The sequence below is a fragment of the Plectropomus leopardus genome, chromosome 7 (genome assembly GCF_026936395.1).
Source record: "Plectropomus leopardus strain MGB_pleo_1.0 chromosome 7, ASM2693639v1, whole genome shotgun sequence".
Classification (NCBI taxonomy): Eukaryota; Metazoa; Chordata; class Actinopteri; order Perciformes; family Serranidae; genus Plectropomus; species Plectropomus leopardus.
The window spans coordinates 5,368,152-5,391,147 of record NC_142182.1 but is presented as its reverse complement, the minus strand read 5'-3'; the positions used below and the strand labels follow the sequence as shown (position 1 = coordinate 5,391,147).

Below are 22,996 nucleotides of genomic sequence, written 5' to 3'. Positions count from 1 at the left end.
AATTTAATTCTATTCAGATGTGAAATGCAGTGGCCTGGATAACAGATGTTTAGCTGATTGTATCCTGTGTGTGTGTTGTTGTTGTTTTCCAACACTCTCAAACAAGATTTGATGTTTCCATGTATACACATAATATTTTGACATACCTGTACATTTACAGGTATACTGAGATGTAAATTATGTGTGTTTTAAATACTATGAGACAAATACACTTTTTTTAAAATTTGCTCATTACCTTTTAACAAAAACAAATTGTGTTTTTTGAAATATTATTTAAACGTAGAAAATTGGAAAAAGTAGGAAAACAACTGGTAAAGACAGAAAAATGTGCAGGATGGAGCAGAGATAAATAAAAGAGCTGCAGAAATGAATGCAAAAAGGGCGAAATGAGCAGTAATAAACAAAGGGAAAAAAAGAGGGAAAGGTGGAAAGAGAGAGAGAGAGAGAGAGAGAGAGAGAGAGAGAGAGAGAGCTGTCTGTGGGTTGAAAAGACGTGGGCTGTTATTTTATTTCCTCTGTGGGTACACAACAACAGCGCTGTCTGTCTGAGGTGCTGACACAGCAGAAGTACGAGGAGACATTTCACACACACACACACACACACACACACACACACACACACACACACACACACACACACAAACAAGTAAACACACATGCATCCACACACACACACACACACACATACTCAACAAACAAAAGTGTGCTTTACACAAAAACTTGCATGACTGTTTCCATCTCTGCAAGTAGACAACAGTAGTGCTGATATACATGTGTGTCCTCTGTATACACGTCCTCAGTTGGTACGAATTAATATGTTAAAGTCATCTAAAAATCTGGACTTAAAATCTTCTATTGACAGTGATGACTTGTGTGTGTCTGTGTGTGTGTGTGTGAATATGTGTGTGTCCCTGGAGACTTGCAGTGATCTGGGTTTAATTTGACCAGTCAGGCGGTCGAAGCCAGGGCTTCAGCAAATATGTGTGTGTGTGTGTGTGTGGGCTGACCTTAGTGTTGAGGTGAGGCAGAGATCAATGCCGCGGCAAACAGAAAGGTTGAGACAAAACTCACCACCATCTCTGCCGCTCACTCCACCGTCTCTCTTTAGCCCTCCTTCCTTCCTTCAGCCTCTGACCAATCCCTTCTCTCTGTGCTGATATTAAATGTGTGTGTGTGTGTGTGTGTGTGTGTGTTTGTGTGAATCAGTTGAGAGGAGAGCTTGATTGATTGCAAGCTAATAACCACAGTTGAGTCTCAGTCGGACAGTGACCAACCAACTGAACACCAGGCTTCCTGCCAAAATAAAGTAAGGTTAAAATGTGGTTGTTTCTTACTATGACTTTGCTGATTTTCCACCAGGGTTTGTGCCCCCCATACTGACTATTTTAAGCCAAAATATGATCTTTTCCTAACCATAACCAATGTACCCAACCTAACCACCTGTTAAGCACAGCATTGTTAAAATGTACAGTTTCAATGTATTTCCCCTACAAAATAAGAGCATACGATGCCACAATGCATTCTGGAGATTGGGTTGACTATTTTTTTGACTATGTTGGTCCATCACTCTGTGTGTGTGTGTGTGTGTGTGTGTGTGGGTATGAGTGAACTGAAATTGAGAGAGTGTATGTTTATGTTGTGACCCACCAGACAATCATTATATCCATCCAGTGATTTTTTAATTGGCTGGCCAATCATTACTAATACAATTAGTATGGATCCTTGTGATCTCTGTAGGTTTATATATGAGTCTGTGGGCATGCACCTAGTGTGTGTGTGTGTGTGTGTGTGAGAGAGAGAGATTTGTGTATGTACAGTGTGTTTGTGTGTTCAGCTTTGAAGGAGAATAACAGTGGCAGCACTGTGTTTGTGTGTGTGTGTATGGTACAAGGTCACACCTCAGGGTTTCTGTGCTGACACACACGCACCTGTGGTGCGCTTTCTGATCATGTGACTAGCTGTCATGGTAACTGTCACCAAGCACAGTGATTGATCAAAGAGTTGTGTGACAGGAGGGGGCAGAACAAACATACTATCCCTCTGTCTATCTCGTGCTCTCACACAAACGCACACAGAGGATGACAGGATGGTAGCTAAGAAAATAAGAAAAACAATTTAATTATGTTACCTTTTTATCCTCAGCAGATACACAGTAGATATCCCTGTTAGTTTTTAGTCACGCTAGCAGTGTGCCTCTAGGGATAGCAATGTCCTTCTGTCAGTCTTTGGGTCAGTTGGTCCACCACTTTTGCCCAAACTGAAATTTTCTAACAACCTCAGAATGGACTGCCATGACATTTGGTAGAGATATTCAAAGTCTCAAAAGGATGACTCCATAATGACTTTGGTGATCCCAGACTTTTCTTTTAGTATTGCCAGCAGGTTAAAGTTTTCAATTATCCTTTGAAATATCTCAGCATCTTCTAGATGTTGTACTGATTTTTTTATTAATTATTCTGACACCTGACATTCCCATCAAGCTTACTTACAAAATACAGTAAACATATCAGACAGTTACAGTTGTTACTGGGTTTGCAGGGAGTTTTCCCCAAATCTGTACGCCCATTCAAATTTCTCTTTAGACAGTATCCTTAGTGCTTCTCCACATACAATACTGCAACAATTCTAAAAATGTATGGCCATCAGTTTCAGCTATATCAACTTTTTTGTGCATGCTGGATGGATCTAAATGCAGTGTTGCGGTAATCAATTTGCAACCTATGAACTTGAATGCGAGTGTTGTTACTGACGCTTATTTTACGGCCCCCTGAGAATTTACAACACAAGCCATGCTGACGCAACCAAGGTTTTATCCTAGAATGGTAAGGACAAGACCTGTTTTACTCTCTCTGATTGGCTAGTACTTGTTGCCTTCACTGGTTGGGTTAGGGTAGGAATGTCAGCCATTTAGAGGCAGAGTAAGAGCTCATTTATACCCCTTTCACGTCTGTTTTGAATGTTTTAAACGTCACTGCCCCCATACTTCCATACATCCTTTATGTTGACAAAGATACAGCCAACAAATGGCACTAGACAGCAGAGTTTAAAGTTTCACACAGAAACAAATGAGGCAACAGAGGAGGAAGCCATAATAATATACCTTTAAACAGAAGCACAATACAGAGGACGGTAGTCTGTGAGGCTCTCAAATACATTGTGACATATGGGCAGAGAATTATTTTCACAATATTATTGGTTCGTTCTGCCCTTTTAAAAATGTCTTTATATGGTTATGTCTACCTTGAACTATGCCATACTGCCCCCATGATACCCAGTGATAGTGCTCAGTTTCCTCTGTATCCCTAAGGTTTTAGAAAATGTGCACATATACATACAAAATTAATGGGGATTACAGACAGCAGGCTCCATCTGTGTGCGATCACATATCTGACATTGAGCATAAATAAGCCCTAAGGCAGAGAAGGAGGGGTTATATCTTTGCAAACCAAGGGAAAAATGCTACTAGGGCTGCTGAAGCCAGCTCATATGGATATTTAAAGGACTTTTAAGAACAAATCAGTACAGATTCCAACGAAACAGTCTACACTTTTATGCAAATTGGGCTCGCCAGGTCTGAAAAACACATTTCCAAATGTCAGTTACATTAGCATGAATGTTAAACAACACATCAAGTTGAAGCATTTGGCCATTCATGGGAAATATCTGCGAGTCAATGATGATCACAAAATTTCATTAAAAAAAAAAACAGACAAAAAAATGTAAGACATGAATGTAATTTCTTTTTCTTGTTCTGTAAACTTTCTAAAACTTTTCAAAATTACAATCATAAACTATGAACATGAAATAGCTCATTCTAATCTGTATGCACTAATCATTGAGGAAGCTCTTGTTAAGTGTGAATGTGCACAACACTGACACTACAGTAGCCTGTGAGCATCAGTAGCCAGTGAGACTATGTATTATCACTTTTCTTGTTTGCTTCTAAAGCATCTAAAGCTTAACGTATGGTTCGTGGCTCCACAAAGAGTCGTGTCTTGTCAACAGTTAACAGTGTCACAGAGCAGAACTGTCATAATTGCTGTGTACTAGTGCAATTCTGCAATCTTGAAGGCAATAACAAAGGCCGCCGAGCAGCATGATTAGATTGTGTGTGTTTCCATGGTAACAGTCATCATATGTTTCAACAAGTCTGCCAGAAAAGCTATAAACATATCGCCATGCCCTATACTTAACTTTTCCATGAGAGGAACAGCTGCTGGACTAAAAATCTTACTCTCTTTCTTTTTTTTTTTGACATCACAACATGAGAGTCAGCACCTCCAAATCTGACGCCATGGGTCTCTGCCGAAAAACTCTGGATTGCGCCCTCTGGGTTAGGAGAGAGTTACTGCCCCAAGTGAAGGAGTTCAAACATTTTGGGGTCTTGTTCAGGAGTGATCGTAAAATGAAGCATGAGATGGATAGTCGGTTTTGCACGGCATCCGCAGTAATGCAGGCCTTGCACTGGACTGTCATGCTGAAGAGAAATCGCAGATATAAGTGGCTGAAATGGGTTTCTTCTGGAGGGTGTCTGGGCTCAGCCTTAGGGTGAGGAGTTCAGACTCGTGGGGGGAGCTCAGAGTAGAGTTGTTGCTCCTTCACGTCTATAGGGGCAAGTTAGGGTGGTTCTGGCATCTAATCAGGATGCCTCCTGGGCACCTACTGTTAGGTGTTCAGGCCACGCCCAACTGGTAATATGCCCTGGGGCAAACCCAGGACATGCTGGAGGGATGATACATCTCGTCTGGCCTGGGAACGCCTCAGGATCCTCCAGGAGGAGCCGTGGAGTGCTGCTGGGGAGAGGGACATCTGTACTTTGCTCAGCCTGCTGCCCATGCAACTCAGCTCAGGATAAGTGGATGAAAGAGGATGGATGGTTGGATGGATAGACCATAATATCAACATCGACCAGCACTTCAGCAGACTAAAAGAGAAACATTATGTTTCAGCATAAAAGACCAAATTCTCCATGTGCCCACTTTCACAACAGATTTGGTAAAATATTTGTCTCTGTATGAGAATGCTCCTATAACTCCTCATTTATAAGTAAGTAATTTAAGAATAAATCAACAGTAACAAAAATCTTTACTCTGGGAAAATACTGCATAGTCTGTTAATTTAGGACAAGAGTCTGGAGAGGAAGTGGAAAAAGGCTTTCACTGTTGTCAAAACATGCACAATTTACTGATGTATTGAGCACACAGTCAACGTCCACTGTATTTTGGGTGTTTTTAGTATTTTTCTACACAGCATAAAAAAGAAAATATGTTGTGTACCACAGTAGCATTAGAGCTAATCAAAAGCTGTCTGATAAAAATTTCGAAACAGATGATGGGAACTTCACAACAAGTAATTGTAAAAGAGCTCTTTCATTTTAACCACATCATTACTGCAAACTACACGGCAGAGTTTTATTTACTCAACAAATGAGGCAAGTGCACACTTAAAATGCCCTTCTTACTCTCGAAAAACATTCAGTCAACATCATTATAATTCATGTTCATTTCGTGGATTAGTAAAACAAACTAACCTGCTACAGTAAGTGGGAGGAATGATGAGGCAGAAAAATGTTTATAGCTGTCTGTCATCCTTGAATAATAGATGTAACTGTACTGCAAATATACAAAAAAAACAACAACAAATAAATACAAAAATAAAACTAACACCTTCAATGGCAGGGTTGTTGAGATATTACATTTTTTATAGCATCTTTTATGCCTGCTTAATTGTATTCATATTCTAGGCTTGTAAGCAATTGTAATATAACAACCCAATTATAAGGAAATGGCTGATTTTTCTGTTTCACAGTTGGTATTACATACACATTAACACTCTGATTACATTACTGTACGTAACTGAAAGGCTGCAGGGGCACAGATTTAAGTAACAAGGGGAATAACCAAATCAAAAGTGCCAAAACTAGACTGGTGGTGTAAAGCTTAGACATTTTTGGAATTAAAAAACTTAAATTAAATGCAACGTATAATTGAAATATCCCAACTGATGGAAACATTTTTAATAAATGTGCGGAATATGACTGATACAGGATTTATATGCTTTTGAATACACAGAAGAACAACTATCAGTCACGTGATCAGAGAAAGAACCACAGGTGTGTGTGTGTGTGTGTGTGTGTGTGTACCAAACACTTGCTTGTTTTCCTCCCTTGAGGGGGCTACATATGTTTTGCCACATTGTGGGGTCCACACACACACACACACACACACACACACACACACGTTTTCCTGTCTTTAGGGGGATGCGTGTTTTTTGGCCGAGTTATGGGGTTTGCACACACACACACACACACACACACACACACACACACACACACACACAAAGCACAACTTACAAAAAACCTTAGACTCTGAGTTTTTGACTACAAACTGCACGAGTGTATTCAGTTGGATGAGAGGTGGTGAGTAAATGACGGGGTACATGTGTTTAACATTGTCTGTATATTCCTATGTGGCAGCTGATAAACCACAATGCTAAAGGCACTGCTACGTAATCAAAAAAGGGAAAAAATTAAGGAGAAATAAAAGAGTAAATTAAGGAAAAAAATGCATTTTGAGCTGTAGGTGCTATGTATGTCGGCTCTGTGCTGCGCCATTCTGACCACTCTCTCTCTGAATGTCAAAAATGTTCCAGTTTTACGTCATAATCTGAGTCCAAACTGTATTTTCAAAAACACAATCGTGTAGAAAACCAATCCCATATGTCCCAAAACTCTCAGAGTGACATATATTTTGCAGTTTAACGGCACCGAGGTAACAGCATCTAATCAACCGGGGATAAGACTCCTCCAAAATTCAGCTCCAGAGATGCTGTAACCTGTTATGTAATTGAAATTTGTGAACCCGACGATAGACTAAAAGCTTTGTTTTAGTGAAGGAGAACTTCTCGATGAGCGTGTTTAAGGAGATTTTTGAAAACTTCAAGATGTACTCAAATGAAGAAAGATTGTCTTGTCTCTTGGGATCGTATTTTTGTATATTCTGAGAGAAAATGCTCTAATATCGTGTGCATTGCTCTATTCATCTTAGTCTCAACTCAATGGGTCTCATTCATGAAATGTGAGCAGAACGAATTTGTGTGTAAAGTGTTAGCCAAAGGAAATTTACATGTATTCTAGCATTCATCAATATTTTTGTAGCTCTGATCTGTTTATTGCTACCAACAAAATCTACACCTGCCTCTGACCACTTGTAGAGCCTGTGTAAATAAAGAATACAGATAATAATTGCTTGTTATCATAAGAAATTACAATTTTAATTTGTGTATTGCTCTGTCAAGTATATGTATATGATATACAAAGAGGCCTTTGAAACGTAAATTAAACATGTAGAAATATAACACATTTAGATAAATTAGTTGGCAGTTTGCAGATTCGGTGAAAAAAAAGATCCGTGATAGCTGTCAGAATGTAAAGCGATTTATGAGATCATCACATAACCTAAAATACTGAGTCTGACCATTCCTAGATGGCACCTATCATGGCAGCATGATACGTGGGCGGGCAGTGTCAGTTGAAAATGTGGTTGGACAGAGGCTGTTTGTGATGAAGTTTTTTTTTCTACACCTTACCATGTGCCTCTTTTGCCTAAACCTAACCGTCTGTGCCAGCATGTGCATCTGTTGCAGAAACATAACCACATCCTACGTAACCTCACCACGTGTTTGTGTTGACATAAAGGTAGGGGCTTCCTGGAGCTTCAATAGCAGATGCAGTAGGATTGTGAAATATGCAAAGGCTGAGGTCAACTGCGAATTGGCAATATGTGACGACCTGGGATGAGAATGTGTTAAAATATAAGGGGCAAAGCTGACTGAATTCCCCCTTTGAAACTTAAGCATGGTTTGATGTGGTGGAACTGAGTGTTTCAGCCTGATGATGTTCATGTCACTTGCTTTTGTCTTCATTATTCCCCGTGGACTGACACATTGCTCCCCCTTGTTCTGTTCTTTGTCACGTCTTTTCTTTAGCTTTCTTATTCTCTTTCTACACTACGTTTTGTAGTTAATATATGTGTGTGTGTGTGTGTGTTTGTGTGTGTGGCCTCCTGAGTCTTACGGATGATGAGAGGAGGGATGCAGTGTCACTTCAGTCAGTGCCTCTCATCTGTCTCCCCCCTCTTGCAAGTGCACTCATCCTTAACACACATACACATGTGCACAAACAAAACGACACACACCTGGGCAAGCAAGACCTTCGAGATCTTTTTTTTTTTTTCAGCGTAATCGTTCTCTCTCTTCTTTTTGCCTCTCCTGAGCTCTCTGGCCTTTCTATTTCTCTTTCGTACTTTCTTTCATCTTTCTCATGCCCTCCACATACAATCTTTTCTTCCTTTCTGCATCACTCCTCCCCTCATATTTCCTTATTGCTGCTCCTCTCCGTTCATACATCCTGATTTAGACTTTTTTGTCCATATTTCCTGGTTTTAGACATGTCACCTTGTTCTCTGCTCTCCTGCTCCTGTGTTTCCCCGGGGAGCCATTTGTGGGATGCGGCTCGCCTGTGTCCCTGCTACAACATCCCTGATAGCAAAACAAATGAACTTAAATGGAAGCAGGGAGAGGAGGGGAGGGCTCTGTGGGGAGCAGCCTGAAAACCTGCAATCCTAATCAGTAAACCTACACTATTACATGCCATTTATGTTATAAGGAGAGCAGTAACATTGGTCAATTGAATAAATGGAGACACTGAAGCATGGATTGAGTTTATTTTAACATGTAACATTCTAACATGTTCTCATCCAGAGTCGTCACCCATTTTCGCTTCACAGTGGACTTCTGTGTCTCCATATTACGCTCTAGAAATCCTTCAAGTTTTGCTGTTGACATTCTGGGATGCTGTCATGTCTAAACAAGCACTTGGTGGGATTACGCTGCACATGGTCATGTTTAGGCAACACAAGTACATGGCAAACGATGCCAGGGCATCAACAAATTCATATGCTGGCACCGACATTAGGTTTAAGCAAAAGAGGAACATGGCAAGATGAAAAAAAACCCAAAACACTCAACTCCTGCATGAAAGTCTTAGTTTTGTTGGATCCATCCACCGCCCCTTCAACCTGACATCATCTGGCATAACATGCGGATACTACAAGGTTTTGCCCAGCTCTGTTCTCAACTGATGCTAATAGTCTGCATATCATGCTGCCGTGGCAGGTGCCGTCTAGCAGCATATAATATTGCGAATGATTCTGGGGTCGGGATCTTACGAGGAAAGCACTGCAAAAATGGCGGTATTTGACAGCTACAGAATGAGAATGGGCTGGAATCACCAACGTATTTTAAAATGACGTGACCAGTATGCTGACAGGAGCACATTAATTACAGCATCGGTGTTTGTCTGAATTCTTTTACTGAATAAAGTGTGACAACATGTTAACCACCAATACTGGATTTCAGTTAGAATACCAAACATTACATTTATGCTTGTATTCCCACAACAGCTGCAATATTCTGAATAAGTACATGCTGAAGGTTATATTTTTTAATAGGAAACATTTCAACCCTCAATCCAGAGTGGAAAAAATAAATACATACTAACTACACTGCTACAGATATTCAAGGACAAATACAATGTTGACTATTAAATAAGAACAGCAGCCAAATAGTCCACTCCTCAGTCCTGACCTAAAAAACAAAAATTATACACAGTGGCTCTGTCTTTCTTGTTGAAGTCATGATGTAAATATCTATTTGTCCCTGTTGACCATCATTGACACCCCAAAAGCGACGAGCAAGAGGTAGCGAAGATGTCAAAATATTAAAAATGTGCCCTGCTACAGTCTTGGCTCTATGAAACTGCCTGCACGTTATTTAGGTTCAGTCTCATAGCTCTCTTCAAAGTCATTTACAACGAAAGCAAGCAGTTGTTTTCAGTGAAGACGTTTCCACTGTACAACACCAAATAGTGGATAGACAAAGTTAGTGAGTAGCTGGCGAAACAGCATTTGGTAACTTAAGAGCCAGATATTGACCTCAGAAGTTGGAGACAAAATAACAACAAAGCAACATCTATCTTCAAATAAAAAAAAACTAAAACTAAAACGGCCCTGCAACGTAATTTCGGCACAATGCTGAGAACCTAAAGTCCTGCATGATTCCAAATAAATCCAAATATTGCTCCATATCTTCTGAATGTGTAAATAGGTAACTAACACATTTGTTGAGTCAACTATTTGAGGTGATAATATGTCAGTTTACAGCGTGTTTGCTGCCAAAAGAAATCCTAATTAATGTAACTTTAAATTAAATGTGATCACCTGACAGTGACAGTATTAAATCTATAACTATTGCATTACTTTTCTTTTCTTATTACTTCTCTTTGTTAACAGAGTTTCCAGATGCCTCGATGAGACTAACCTGGATGGATAAAGATTAAAATGTCAGTCTTTTTAATAGTCTGTCCATCCATTCATACATCCATCCATCCCTCTGCCTGCCTGCTCTTTATTCTCGTCTTCCATCCATTCATCATCCATCTGGCCAGCTATTTAGCTAACCCCCCCCACTCTGCCCCGCCATCCCACCTCCCTCCCTCCTCCCATCAGCCATCCATCTCCCTCATTCTTTATGTCTGTTTCTGCACACATTTCTTCCTCCATCCGCCTGTCTATCTATGTGTTTTCCTCTGTGCGCTGCTGGCAGCATTGCTAAAAGGCTGTCAGCTTTGACCTTTACCTGCACACCCCTCCCCACCCCCAAAACCCTTCACAACACACACACACACACACACACACACACACACACACACACACACACACAGATGTGTTCACCTCCTCACTGTATACAGTCAAGAACAAAAGAACTAAAAAAGACGGAGGGAAAGAGCACATAAGGGAAAACTAAGAGAAACTGAAAGAAAGAAAGAAACAAAAGAGGATAAAGTTTGGAGAGAGAGGTGCCAAAAAAAAAAAAATCTGGGAGGATAAAAGTTAAGGGTTGAACCAGGCAGACAACTCATATTGATTCCTGTCTGTCACACCAATAAATGACCTTTGAGTTATTATGAGAGGAAAAATCAGTTCAAGTCACTGAACAGCTACAGTTAAGACTTTCAAGTCTTTTATTTCAAAAGTTTATGTGGTCTAAGAGGGAAGCAGATGTTGAAGTAATTCGAAATAAATGCTGCAGTTTTTACCATTTGTTAAAAATAGACAGGCATGACAGAGTAAAAAGTGGAACTGCGGCATAGGGGACGTCTAGAAGGACTATGGCTATATTACAAACGCAGGGTGGATGCAGAGTGCTGGACTTTTACAGTGAACACTGCTGTTTATTTTCTGGGAATAATCGGACTTGTAATGTGACTGGACAGGTGTAAGTGTGTGCTGTTTTACACAGCTGTCAGCCTTCCCAGCGCATCACATCGGTGATTTTTCACAGTGAAGACAGAGAGGAGACTGTGACCGGGACGCTGCAGTGACTCACCCTGCTAATGGACTGCTTTTCAACCTTTTTTTGGTTGTAAAGCACAATCCTAATGGCAATCCAGTCGCAACATTTTGATTAAATCTTGCGACATCAGTGCGTGTCTTTCTTTTGCTACTAATTGGATGTCATTATGTGTAAGGTCAGGCTGCAGAGAAGTCAATTTATTTGTCACATTTATCAACATCTTCTATCCGCGCGTTGTGTGGTTAAGCCATTTCCAGGTTCTAATATTTTGTATGTCTACTAGGTATATCCTATAACTGATTCACTTTATTTTGTCTTCCATATCGTCCATGTTTCTAGAGAGCTCTAGTAACCCGTTGTTTCTAGTTGTGGAATGATTTAACTGTCAACACATCCCGACCAAACAAGATGGCCGTATGGTCGCTGTTCCTGAACACAGGTAGGGATTCCACTCTGCAGCCACCTATGAACCGCGTACAGCACTGATCCACAGCACGGCCGACACGTTCTTGTCCCAAGTCATCACATATTGTGTCTGCTGTTGACGTTCTGATGTCAACAAAGTGGTTATATTTAGGCAACAAAAGCACATGGCAACCAATGCTGGGATGTCAACAAACGCACAATGCTGGTGAGAATGAGGTAGAATAGGATAAGGGCAAAAGGGGCACATTGAAATGGTGTAGATACCCCCCCTCAAATATCAAATTCACATAGGAAGCAAACATCACACTACCACATGTAAGACTGGGGGTTTGTTCAATCCACCCACCGCCACTCCCACCCGTGTAATAAGGACTTCCCTACGCCTTAAATTATGTAACTACTAGAAGCTTTTCAACCTGAAATTTTGAGCGGTGTATCATGCGGATGTGACAGGTTTTGTCCGGTGGCATATAATCTAACAATAAATGGTTCTGTCCGGCCACATTCTTATGCTGTCAAGTAGCGTATCATGCGGACACGAAAGGTGGCTTATGACGTTTGGATCTTGTGCCAAAAGTGCTGCAAAAGCGGCGGTACTTGACTACTTCATTGTTGCAGCATGGAGGTTGTCCAGTTTTACTTGCCAGTGCCTGTTCAATGGCAAGCATGATGCTAGTTCAGCTGGAGGCCATCTTTTCCATTGTTTGCTCAATGTTTATGGATGTTTACATTTGAAAACCTTGCAGTGACCTGGTGAGTTGATATCCTCATCCTGATAAGTAACTCTCAGCCACACACCACCACCATCCAAAGCCAACACAAAAAGCACCACTGACTCTCGCACATTAGACATAAAAACACACATTTGTCACAAATTTAGTAGATCTAACAGAGAGACAACTGGATATGTCTGCAACTACATGATAACACTATGATCATAATGTCAGTAAGATACCTTTGTTAAAGAGTTTACACGTTTTTATGCCTTAATTGAATTAATCTACTAATGCAGACATGATCACAGTATGAGAGCGTCCTGTCTATGCGTACCTCCTGCCAGGTAATTCCTTCTTTTTCCCAAGCTCTGGTGTTTTTGGGAGGCATCTCTACATTCTCTCGACCCCTGACCCATTTCCTCCTTCACTCACAATCTTTCCTTCCCTCTATCCATCACTCCATCTTTTCCATTAACTGCATGTGACCTGTAGGTAAGTGCTAGTTGAATTGGTCCTCTGCTCTCTTCAGTGTGTTTTAAATAGCTCTGCTTTTCACTGGCCTCTGTCTTCTTCTGAGCTCTTAGCTACCCTCCTCGCCCCTTCCCCATGTTCTCTCTGACGGCATCCCCATCCCTGCTCCTCCCATCTCTCCCTTCCCCTCAAACTGAGTATTTGTTACAGCAGCTAAGTGGCTACTACTGCTGGTACTGATTTTATCTTCAGCCTTAGGTTTGCCTGTGTGTATTCTACATGTCTTAGACATCTTTGCGTGAGCTCACTTCAAATTTTACTCACATATGAGTGTTTTGGACTGAAAGCACTGAAATGCCTGCAGATGTCAATGTGTTTGTCTCTATTTATTCTGTGTTATCACTGCGATGTCTGTGTGACCTGTCTGGCTCATTTTTCTGCTTTCCACCCACTTTATACTTGGATAGATCCAGCCTCCCTGTGACCTTTAAAAACAGTATCTCTCCATTTCTTTCTGTGTTCCATTTTTAGATGTTTTTTATTTTAACTTGTCTTCTCCTCGCTGTTGGAGGGTAAATTACCTGCAAGCAAAAGAAACCCCCTCAAACAGTGCCCTCCAATCCCTCCATTTGTTTTCTTGCCTTTTGGTTTCTTATAAAGCTTCAAATTCTAACAACGGTTGGGTTTTTGTGCTGTTTTACATATAAGCTGCACCTACAGCCACAAGACAAATACTAATCTGCAGCCTCTAATTTGAAAATTATACACAGTGATTAAAAGCAGTGTTCCCTGTTTGGGAACTTTGACTTTTCAAACACAGGTGTAGCTAATTACATTACTGATTGCTGTACTGCAATAATTGCTGGAACTGAGCTGTTGCTAATGGTATTAGTTCCACCTGTGCTTTCCTGCTATGGTTAATCAAAATATGAGCTGTGAAACATGTTTTTGAGACTTGGGTAATGAGCTTAAGGAAAAAAAAGAAGTGCTGTGATGATAGCAATAGTTGTCATGAATAGTTCATCATAAAATTATATTTTAACCATCTTCATTGGTGGACAGACTGATTATTAAACCTATTCCAGTACTAACTCTGTGTAAACCTATTTTAATTCACATGTGGTACTTCACCTGTACCACAACCAATCAGAATGAGGTCATTACAGTTGGGATCAGGGGGTCACCAGGGGAGTTACTCAGAGTTATTAAACTTCGCCAATAGCTTTAAAATAAATAATTAATTAGTAAATATGAAGACTTTTTTGGTTATCCTTAATCAGGCTGTTCTTGTTCGTATGTTTTGGCATTTTTCTACCATTATGTTAACACAAGCAAATGGTGGGATTACGCTGCTTATGTTTAGTAAACACAAGCACATGACAACCAACGCCAGGACAGCAACATATGCAAATGCTGGCACTGACGTTGGGTTTAGGCAAAAGAGGCACATGGTAATGTGTAAAAAAACCATAAAACTCCCAAATGAAAGTCTAGGCTGTTTTGGATCAATGCACTGCCCCTTCCGCCCGCCATATGGGACCTGTGTACTCCTTATATCATGTCGTTACCGGCAGCGTTTCAACCTGACACCTTACAGCGTCATATCATGCTGCAGAGTAAGTTCTCAACTGACGCCTACCATCTGTGTATCATGCTGCCAGGGCAGGTGCCATTCAGCTTATAATAACATCGCAAATGGTTCCATCCCGCCACGTTCTCAGCTGACAACATTCAGCAGCGTATCAGGGGTAAGAAAAACGTGGCTTTTGGTGTTCTACCTTACACCAAAAGCACTGCATAAGCAGAGAATTTGAAGACCTTGTAATGAGAACAGACTGTATTATGCCTTCACACATTGCCTCGTGCTTAAGACTGGCCTTTGCAACTGCACGGTTAAAACAGAGCCCCTCATTATTAAAAGTTGGTCTGTAAAATATGCAAATTCCAACTTGTAAGGTTTACTGATAGTATGGTATGGCGTTTCTGAGGAGAGGGATGTCTGGAGTACTCTGCTCAGCCTTTTGCCCTTGTGACCCAGCCCTGGATAAGCAGATAAAAATGAATGGTATACTGAACTATAAACATGGTATTAAGAGTTAGATTTCAGATGACTTTGGTGTCGTATTTTTTTCTAACCTTTAGTGTCAATGCCAGTTCAGCCTTTTTGCCTCTTCTCTTTCTGTCTCTCCCTTTCTTTGTGTCCTTCCCCACACTCATCCTTTCCTTTCCCCCTCATCACACCTGCATCAGTTTCTCCCACTCTTTCTTTACCCCCCAGCATCTTATCCCCTCTCCCTCCCTCATCTTCCATCTCTCCCTTAATATGCGGATGAAGTGAACGGACCAGTCAGGCTCTCCTCTCTGCATATATTTAATTTAATTGGGGGCATGAGAAGCAAACTCAAGTTTTCATCTTCACAATCCAATCAGGTGCATTTAACACACTAACGGACTAAAATACACACACACACACACAAGCTGGGAGTGTTAATTAGTGTGCTGAGCCACTCTGCGCACTGCTTTGCCTTCTAGGTAAAGGTAGCTGCTGCGGAAGAGTTTAAGATGGAATATCTTTTTACCTCATTTATGGCTGTAGACTGTTTTGAAAATGTTTTTACCGTCACCAATTTCATTAGCGACTGAGCAGACTTGTTTAAAATACTAAAAAGAGAAAATACTTCACTTTCCCATCAACAGGTGTGCATATGGTATTTTTTTTCTGTTTAATAACATACAATTTTGAAATAAATACCATGTAACCCCGCCAGTTTTGATTGACTTTGTGGTTTCTTTTCAGTTGCAGGATTTTAAGACCTACCAAAAAAATACCCAAAAAAAACCCAATTCCCTGGGAGTTTGCTGTAGCTGTGTGTGCTTACAAACTTGTATTTTCTGCCATACATACATACCAAGGAATACTATTTTGGGCCTTCTCAGCAGGAGAGATTTGAACTATTCCTGGCTGCCTTCAGAATTTGGTGGGACTCACTGCTGTCACTTTCTCTCTCTGTTCTTTGGTGCTGAAAAAGGTGGTGTATATCCCCACACAAACAGCTGCCTACTGAAGCCAAAACAGTAGAATTGTGGGCAGTAGAACCAAAACCAGTCAGCCAAAGGTGCTTTAAAGCTACAAAGAGTTAAGGGAAAATGCACCACTGGATGATAATTTTTTGTGAGTTTATCAACACAAAGACATATTTCCCACAGTGTTGCCAACTTTGCAACTTTCTCCTGAGACTTGGCATCTTTTAAGACCCTTTTACTCTTGATGCTAAAGTAGTAGTAGTAGCAGTTCAGTCCAGAACTAAAGAAGCCTCTTGGATGAGCGGTGAAACGTCTTCAAGAGACGCAAGCAAATCAAGTTGCCTACAATTGTTAAAAAAAGCAAAGCGGGAACATCGGATCTCTTGGATCATTGTATTAAACATTATAGTTTCGTCTGAAGATGACAACAGAAAGAAACAAGTCTGCCGTACCCAGAAACGATTGTTGTTGTTAGCATAATGTGACATCAGGTTGATTCAGTCTATACTACTGCCAATAGAAGACCCTGAAACCTCAAAAGTTCAGTATCTTTAGGTCTGAACCCAGTATATACCAAGGCAACATAACACTTGAACTTTCTGGCACTATACCATGCAAGTACACATTTATTTATCAAGCCAAATGCAAGGCTCTTGGAAAGCTACAGTTGTCTTGAACTCATTACTCATTGATGCTGCATCCAGTGTTTCTGCTTGTCTGACTTTCTTATTTCAGTAGCATCTCTACATAATGTTTTGAGAGAAATTTGTAACCCCTGGGTCCATAAAATCTGTTAAACAGGCCTGAATAATTTAATGATAAATTTCCAACCACATCAGTAAGAAAGAGAGCCTCCACACCTTGCCTTAATTTGCTTTTGGATTTTTTTTTTGTCCTTGACAGTTGCATAATGTACTAGGGACACACTGAGTGGAAAACAAAACTTAACCTGAAAAGATGTCAAGAAAAGATGTAATCACAAATCAAGACTGATCTCATCTGTATATTGTCCCTGTGAGATGAATGGTTAGCTAAGCATGTCTTGTAAGTGTAAACCATGTTTTATATGACCTTTTTTTCTCTTAAACACACACACACGCACACACACACACACACATGCACACACACAGAGTGTAGTGTGCCAGTGTTATTACAGTAGAAGATTGGCCTTTTCCTCTTCCTGAGAGATCAACCATCGATCTTCAGAGTCAACACAACACCTCACGCCTCCCTGATATTTGCACAAAGCTGCAAGCAAACTTTAAAACAGGCACACACACATGCAATCAAAAAACGAATGTAAGAAAGCCCACCACCATCCTGTTCACGCAGACACACACGTAGAAATGACACTGTGACCTGAGAAGATTTTCATTTAGATAAACAGAGATGCAAAACAGTCTTGTGTCCTACTCACCTTGTTAGAATTGAAGACATCACCTGCTGTCTTCGGGGCAGATTCACAGTCATCTGAGAAAAAAAAAAGAGCATCCACTACTTGTTGGCCACAGTGACATGTTTTTTTCGTCTGGGTGTGCTGCATACCAAATGTTCTCCAACATGTCTGGCTTCCTCTGGTGAACACAACAGTGTTTTCACTGACTGCCCACTTTACACCTCCCATTCAAATCTATTTAAATCGCTCTCCTCGGCAGCTTATGGCAAAGGAGTCGGTCTATTTTTGTTTTAGCCGTTATCTCGGTGCCTGCCCACTTCACATGTCTTCTAGGACTTCTAGAAAATTCACAACATGTACAAAAGTGCTCCGAACACTTGATGAGAGCGAACAAGAGCTTTTTGTGACAACAAATGAGCACACCGAGTATGTTAAAAGTGTTAAATTGAAGTTTTGTGGCTTTTCTTGTAAGACTGAGTTGTGTGTTTGTTCAGTGGACAGTCAATCAGTCAGTCCAATCCATCAATTTATGAGTCACAGCTCTTCATTTCACACTCTTCACATGCACATTCGGCTTTCTTTACACATTTGGAATATAAGAAAAATTCTTTACCATGATCACTCTTTATCAAAGCTGCACCTGCCTTGTGGCTAAATATATCTTTGTGTTTCTCACCTCTCCCACATTTTTTCTTTCAATTTACCACCCTCGCTCCCACTCTCACACTCGTCTCACAAGTCCCATCTTTTTCCTACCTTCCAACTGTCATGCTAACAGAAGCCCGATCCTCTATGCTTTAACTCTCTCACCTTTAATCATTATCTTTCGTCCTTTGCAATAGTCTTGTGGTGTGTGTGTGTGTGTGTGTGTGTGTGTGTGTGTGTGTGTGTGTGCTCTCGTTCTTTTCTTATACACATGCACGGATTTGCTACACACTACTCTCTCCAAAAACAGGCTTTGACATAGTGTGAAATAAAGTGAGAGAGGAGAAATTCAAGGGGAAGGAAAACAGATTTAGGCGGAGAGCAAGAGAGAGAAAATCCATAGAAGTTCATTAGTGACTAAATTATTAAGTTCGGTCAGTCTAAAAGTAAGGTTTTAGAGTGTGTTGAGACAGATTCTGAGCAATATGTATTTTGTCCCTGGAGTTCAGCTTCTTTTGCTTGCTATCTTTTAATAGCATAGCCGCCAGGTTCGGAGGCCCCGGGGTAAAAATGAGCTCCGGCGATAGGCTGAAAGCAAGTGATCGATTACTTTTTGGAGCTCAGTTTTGGTATTTGTTACTTGTTCAAATCCTATCTTTATGTCTACCTGGCAAAGACCTGCAGCTACCATGTGAATAATAACTTTTGTCTGATAAGGACAAAGGTGGAGTAATGAACTTGTCAGATGGCTGTTGTCATATCATATCCGACAGGCGGTCAACATTGTTTATCTTAATCGTGATTACAATCTTTTGGTTTTTAGCCATGAGTCTAATTATTTGCAACCCAAAGGAGCAAATTTCAGTCTGTCTCTGCACCCACAAAAATTTTAACATGGTCTCACTCCCAGATCGTCAAATCATTTTTCAAGCCTTTCAGTGCCTGATAGTGAAGCACAAGGCTCCTTTAACATCTTTATAAGATGAGATGAGGTGTGGCATTCGACTAACTCTAATGTAAACCCATCAGCGAAAATTCTTAATGCTGAGAGTAACTGATGTAGTATAAAGAGCAAGAAAGTCTGCAAAGGGAGGAGGTGCGGGTGGATGGATGGGTCAGACAAACAAAGGATTTTGATCCAGGAGACCACTGTTTGGATCTGGCATGGAACCAAAAGTCAACGTTGACTTACAAATATTTTAATAAAATTTTCCATAAGTTAACTTTGTATGTACTAGGGCTGCACCGAACTCAAAATTATGCCAGTTTAATTGAATTTGGCTGTTCAAGCCAAATATTCAATGATTCCTTTGTTTTTTAATATAGCGCTTTAAAGTTTGAACAGGGCTCAGAGTGACAGCGCTGCTCATATAATATTGTAAACAAGCTAACAGCACTAACAACAGATCTCAAATGTGCAACAACATTTTTGCTGAAACTAGAAATCAACAAAAATGAAGACTGCAGTGTGTCTGCAGCTGCAAAGAGTGGTCAAAGTCAAGAGCGCTAACTCATATAATATGGCGAACAAAACATCCCCAGAAGTACACTGCACAGAAAAAAAAAGACGGCTTGGTTTGATGCAATCTCAGTTGACTGGGGTGTCTCTGACTGATAATTCGAGCATTGCCTTACAAGGGTCAGTCCTACAATGTACTGCACATCTCATACTAATGTCAAGTTGCATATTTACGTCACATATGTACATCAAGCTACGTATTTACATCATTTCACATTACATTACGTGGAACCTTAAACCGGTCACAAATTAACTTGTCTTAACCCAAACCATGATCTTTTTTCCCCTAAACTTAACCTAATAGTTTTATTGCCTACCCAACCTGATCAAGACCGATTCACAATGTTAATAGTTGCAATGTGTTTTACCCAGGATATCCCTGTGTATCTTATACGGACACTAAAGGGTGCCTTGTGTGTCAGTGTAAGAACAGGTTGTGGTTAAATGATTACAGCTTGAATTTGCTTTTTAGTTTTTCCCTTAATAAGCCTCCGCATAAATGAGACAGAAAGGCATATCACGTTGCAACAAGCAATAAGGGAAATATAGAGGTTAAAAAAAAAGCGAGAAAAGCTATGAGCCAGTGAGTTTCAGATGTGCGAGTACAAGAGTGAGAGAGGGAACGCTACAAAGGTGAGAGGGAGGTTAGCTAGGAAGAGGGGAATGAGAGAGAAAGGGAGAGAAGTGATGACAGGTTATTTTTCACCTTTCCTCTCCTGACGGCTGATGTTATTTCCCATTCTCCTCGGACACACAGCAGATCCAATCTAAGGCTTCTCTGGACGGCCCTTCTGAAGCCCCATAACCAAATGAAAACCTTTATTACATACACCTTACACAGACCACACACCCACCCACCCACACACACACACACACACAAAGAAAAACACAGATTCTGCACAAGATGTAAGCCGTACCTACACAACTCAAAATGAAAGAAGAAATATCACAGTCACACTGTTACACGCTCATATGCTGCTGCACTGGGTGTAATGAAGTGTACTTCACAAATGTTTGTAAATGCAATGCAAAAATTATAAGACTTATGGACCTCAAAGGGCTGCAGAAGTCACAGTATGAATGTATGTGCAAATGCATGCATGCATGGTCGAACACTTTTTGTGTGGATGGCTAGCTCCGTGGACCCTGCCTGATTTGGCATATTTGTTCCTGTGTGTATGCGTGCGCGCGTGTGTGCACACGTATATGTGTGTGTGTGTTAATAGTAAAGGCCATGGGGGACCATATCAGGTGAAGGTTTAATTTTCTGGCTGTTATTTTACAGAGGTTTATTCTTGTTCACAAGGCTGAGTGTGTACACAGGAGACATATACAGTAGATGCACAAAATCACACACACACATACACACGAGCACAACACTAGAGAGCCATATGCGTCAGGCTATAAAAATAAAAGCCCCACAGAAGATCTCTACTGTGAGTATTGGTAAATTATTATTCTGCCTCTTCCTACCTCCCTCCCCACTTGGTTTTTTATTCATTTTCTTCTGCCTCTTCCCCTCTATAACCTCCCTCACATCTCATGTATGTATAAGCTCCAGACTGTGGTAACACTGTATTTATTCCAGTTCTTCCAATAAGATTAGGACTTTTGAAGAGATTCACACAAAGTAGGAGACCTACAAAGAGATTTTGTGAAATGTAAAAGACAGGGTGAGCGAGATTCAGAGCAGGAGGGGGCTCATTGTAGAGAACAAGGGTCAAAAAGAGAAAAACGGAGAAACTCAAAGTCTCAAAGAAAGAGACGCAGAGAAAGAGATAAGACAGAGAGGAAGAGGTGATGACAGCTATTCAGATAGGTGTGAGAGAGGAGAGTCAAGGTGAGCGTTTCTCTTAATGCGCCACTACCACTATCAAGTTACCTCAGTCTATTAACGTGGCACACAGAGGGGTCGAATTGTGGGAAATTGAGTTTTTGTATGCACTGGGGATATGAGTGTGAATGAGAGAAAAAGGGAAAGGTCAAAATCAAACTCCCTCCTCTGACATTTCTTCTGCACTGCAAATCAGATCCAATGATCGCACTGCTGCCTCTGCTGTATGCCTTAAATCTCCACATAATTTATACATAGGTAAGAATAAGTTAAAAATACATTTTTTATTGTCTGCAGTGCTGATTTATTAAATTATTGAGTATGACAAGCAGTAAGACAGTCTGCTCAGCAATGGCGACCATCTTGGCAAATGCCAAACTACTCTTCGTACTTCAAATTGCTTTTTAAAGACAGACTAAACAGCATGATTTGTAAAAGATGACAAATCTGAAAGACTTGATGAAAATTATTATGTGGCTGTAATGGAAGACAAATCAGTCCACGATAACATTAGAGAAAAAGTCCATAAAGTGGCCCAGCAACAACTGATACCAAAATGCCCATTTAACATCAGTTGAGTTCCAGAAAGAAGATAAAAACCTAAAAGACCACAAAATCACTAAAAACATTTATTAGGACAACTTGTGGTGTCTAATGGAAAATCAGACACTAGTCTCAAGTGTGCATGGAAGCCTTTAAGGTGGCTGAACTAATTTCCAGAAACTCTGGGAGTCAAGGTATGTCTAGCACCAAAATCGACCAGAGGGTTCCAGAAAGCTTTGGGATAGTTGGCTTTTGGTCTATAATGGAAAATAAACCATCCATGCTCACCTGACAGCAGAAGCCTTTATGGTGGGTGAAATTATTTCCAAAGACTGTGTAGTCAAAAGATGTCTTAGTCCAAGAAAGACAAGAAGATTCCCAAAAAACACTGATGAGGTCAACTTATGGTCTATAACAGAGAACAAGGCAAGTCAGACTCACCTGAAAGAGAAATCCTTTGAAGTGGCTAATCTCATCTCCACAGACTTTGTGCATCAAAGGGTGTCTATCACCAAACAGGACTATATGGATCCTCAAAATGTTGATGTGAACACTTTTTGTTTTATCACGTAGGATGAGGACATGTGCGTTCGCTTGAGGCAGGAAGCCCAGAAAGTGGCAGACTGGATAGCTAGTGAATAGGATAATCTATCAACAAATACTGCCAAGACCAACCTGAAGTCTGCTAAACATATCGTCGGAGGACTTCTGGAGCATTATGTAAAATGAAGCTATACAGGCTCATTCGAAGGAAGAGGCACATAAGGTGAAGAAGCTGTCTGCCAACCAGCTGAGGACCAGTACCAACCACCAGCTCTGAGGCAGGCTTCAGTTTACTACATGAATGTAATTAAATTCTATGTTTAAAAAAATAATGTTCTAATATGTTTATCAGAATCAAGACAGTAGAAAATAGATACGTTCTTTGTATTAGAGATCAGTATGGACCTAAAACCAGTACACAACCTGGCCTGTACCCATGCATTTCAAACCAAAGTTATCACACATCG

General features: G+C 40.6%; 1 long non-coding RNA gene across 1 annotated transcript in view; it reads right to left on the bottom strand.

Annotated features, from left to right (window-relative positions):
• Positions 1–22,996, bottom strand: part of LOC148189090 (uncharacterized) — a 77,894-nt gene that overhangs the window by 1,443 nt on the left and 53,455 nt on the right. The window contains exon 2 of the long non-coding RNA XR_015776874.1: positions 17,467–17,519. This is a non-coding gene — a long non-coding RNA (uncharacterized LOC148189090). The remainder of the gene's footprint in view (positions 1–17,466; positions 17,520–22,996) is intronic.